This window comes from Megalopta genalis, unplaced genomic scaffold, assembly GCF_051020955.1.
Source record: "Megalopta genalis isolate 19385.01 unplaced genomic scaffold, iyMegGena1_principal scaffold0237, whole genome shotgun sequence".
Classification (NCBI taxonomy): Eukaryota; Metazoa; Arthropoda; class Insecta; order Hymenoptera; family Halictidae; genus Megalopta; species Megalopta genalis.
The window spans coordinates 159,253-163,061 of NW_027476306.1; the positions used below are offsets into that span (position 1 = coordinate 159,253).

The 3,809-nt window shown below is 9.7% G+C and overlaps 1 long non-coding RNA gene across 1 annotated transcript; it reads left to right on the forward strand.

Moving 5' to 3' along the window:
• The first annotated feature begins 716 nt into the window (after positions 1-716).
• LOC143262904 (uncharacterized) lies at positions 717-3,242 on the forward strand. The gene is made up of 2 exons (XR_013036539.1): positions 717-809; positions 3,078-3,242. It is a non-coding gene; the product is annotated as an uncharacterized LOC143262904 (long non-coding RNA).
• Positions 3,243-3,809: the final 567 nt, after the last annotated feature.

The window sequence follows — 3,809 nt, forward strand, 5'->3', positions numbered from 1 at the left end:
TTATAGTAATAATTTTATTGTTTTAATTAAATGTACTAGTAAATAAAATTTTTTTAAAATTTTATTATAGGAGATAAAGTTTTAATTGAATTTTTATTGAAAATAAATTTTATTATAGATTATTGTTTAATGATAATATAAATAAATTTAATTAAAGGTTATTTCATATAAATAATTTTATTGTTTTAATTAAATATACTAGTAAATAAAATTTTTTTAAAATTTTATTATAAGAAGTAAAGTTTTAATTGAATTTTTATTGTAAATAAATTTTATTATAGATTATTGTTTAATGTTAATATTTATAAATTTAATTAAAGGTTATTTTATAGTAATAATTTTATTGTTTTAATTAAATATACTAGTAAATAAAATTTTTTTAAAATTTTATTATAGGAAGTAAAGTTTTAATTGAATTTTTATTGTAAATAAATTTTATTATAGATTATTGTTTAATGTTAATATAAATAAATTTAATTAAAGGTTATTTCATATAAATAATTTTATTGTTTTAATTAAATATACTAGTAAATAAAATTTTTTTAAAATTTTATTATAAGAAGTAAAGTTTTAATTGAATTTTTATTGTAAATAAATTTTATTATAGATTATTGTTTAATGTTAATATTTATAAATTTAATTAAAGGTTATTTTATAGTAATAATTTTATTGTTTTAATTAAATGTACTAGTAAATAAAATTTTTTTAAAATTTTATTATAGGAGATAAAGTTTTAATTGAATTTTTATTGAAAATAAGTTTTATTATAGATTATTGTTTAATATTAATATTGATAAATTTAATTAAAGGTTATTTTATAGTAATAATTTTATTGTTTTAATTAAATGTACTAGTAAATAAAATTTTTTTTAAAATTTTATTATAGGAAATAAAGTTTTAATTAAATTTTTATTGAAAATAAATTTTATTATAGATTATTGTTTAATGTTAATATTGATAAATTTAATTAAAGGTTATTTTATAGTAATAATTTTGTTGTTTTAATTAAATGTACTAATAAATAAAAATTTTTTAAAATTTTATTATAGGAAGTAAAGTTTTAATTGAATTTTTATTGTAAATAAATTTTATTATGAATTATTGTTTAATGTTAATATTTATAAATTTAATTAAAGGTTATTTTATAGTAATAATTTTATTGTTTTAATTAAATGTACTAGTAAATAAAATTTTTTTAAAATTTTATTATAGGAAATAAAGTTTTAATTAAATTTTTATTGAAAATAAATTTTATTATAGATTATTGTTTAATGTTAATATCGATAAATTTAATTAAAGGTTATTTTATAGTAATAATTTTGTTGTTTTAATTAAATGTACTAATAAATAAAAATTTTTTAAAATTTTATTATAGGAAGTAAAGTTTTAATTGAATTTTTATTGTAAATAAATTTTATTATGAATTATTGTTTAATGTTAATATTTATAAATTTAATTAAAGGTTATTTTATAGTAATAATTTTGTTGTTTTAATTAAATATACTAGTAAATAAAATTTTTAAAAAATTTTTATATTAAATAAAGTTTTAATTGAATTTTTATTGTAAATAAATTTTATTATAGATTATTATTTAATGTTAATATTAATAAATTTAATTAAAGGTTATTTTATAATAATAATTTTGTTGTTTTAATTAGATATATTAGTAAATAAAATTTTTTAAAATTTTATTATAGGAGATAAAGTTTTAATTGAATTTTTATTGAAAATAAATTTTATTATAGATTATTGTTTAATGTTAATATTGATAAATTTAATTAAAGGTTATTTTATATTAATAATTTTGTTGTTTTAATTAAATGTACTAGTAAATAAAATTTTAAAAAATTTTATTATAGTAGATAAAGTTTTAATTAAATTTTTATTGTAAATAAATTTTATTATAGATTATTGTTTAATGTTAATATTGATAAATTTAATTAAAGGTTATTTTATAATAATAATTTTGTTGTTTTAATTAAATGTACTAGTAAATAAAATTATTTAAAATTTTATTATAGGAGATAAAGTTTTAATTGAATTTTTATTGAAAATAAATTTTGTTATAAATTATTGTTTAATATTAATATTGATAAATTTAATTAAAGGTTATTTTATAGTAATAATTGTTTTAATTAAATGTACTAGTAAATAAAATTTTTTAAAATTTTATTATAGGAGATAAAGTTTTAATTAAATTTTTATTGTAAATAAATTTTATTATAGATTATTGTTTAATATTAATATTGATAAATTTAATTAAAGGTTATTTTATAGTAATAATTTTGTTGTTTTAATTAAATGTACTAGTAAATAAATTTTTTTAAAATTTTATTATATGAGATAAAGTTTTAATTGAATTTTTATTGTAAATAAAATTTATTATAGATTATTGTTTAATATTAATATTGATAAATTTAATTAAAGGTTATTTTATAGTAATAATTTTATTGTTTTAATTAAATGTATTAGTAAATAAAATTTTTTTAAAATTTTATTGTAGGAAATAAAGTTTTAATTAAATTTTTATTGAAAATAAATTTTATTATAGATTATTGTTTAATGTTAATATTGATAAATTTAATTAAAGGTTATTTTATAGTAATAATCTTGTTGTTTTAATTAAATGTACTAATAAATAAAAATTTTTTAAAATTTTATTATAGGAAGTAAAGTTTTAATTGAATTTTTATTGTAAATAAATTTTATTATGAATTATTGTTTAATGTTAATATCTATAAATTTAATTAAAGGTTATTTTATAGTAATAATTTTGTTGTTTTAATTAAATATACTAGTAAATAAAATTTTTAAAAAAATTTTATATTAAATAAAGTTTTAATTGAATTTTTATTGTAAATAAATTTTATTATAGATTATTATTTAATGTTAATATTGATAAATTTAATTAAAGGTTATTTTATAATAATAATTTTGTTGTTTTAATTAGATATATTAGTAAATAAAATTTTTTAAAATTTTATTATAGGAGATAAAGTTTTAATTGAATTTTTATTGAAAATAAATTTTATTATAGATTATTGTTTAGTATTGATATTGATAAATTTAATTAAAGGTTATTTTATAGTAATAATTTTGTTGTTTTAATTAAATGTACTAGTAAATAAAATTTTTTTAAAATTTTATTATAGGAGATAAAGTTTTAATTGAATTTTTATTGTAAATAAAATTTATTATAGATTATGATTTAATGTTAATATTAATAAATTTAGTTAAAGGTTATTTTATAGTAATAATTTTGTTGTTTTAATTAAATGTACTAATAAATAAAAATTTTTTAAAATTTTATTATAGGAAGTAAAGTTTTAATTGAATTTTTATTGTAAATAAATTTTATTATGAATTATTGTTTAATATTAATATCTATAAATTTAATTAAAGGTTATTTTATAGTAATAATTTTGTTGTTTTAATTAGATATATCAGTAAATAAAATTTTAAAAAATTTTATTATAGTAGATAAAGTTTTAATTAAATTTTTATTGTAAATAAATTTTATTATAGATTATTGTTTAATGTTAATATTGATAAATTTAATTAAAGGTTATTTTATAGTAATAATTTTATTGTTTTAATTAAATGTACTAGTAAATAAAATTTTTTTAAAATTTTATTATAGGAGATAAAGTTTTAATTGAATTTTTATTGTAAATAAGTTTTATTATAGATTATTGTTTAATATTAATATTGATAAATTTAATTAAAGGTTATTTTATAGTAATAATTGTTTTAATTAAATGTACTAGTAAATAAAATTTTTTAAAATTTTATTATAGGAGATAAAGTT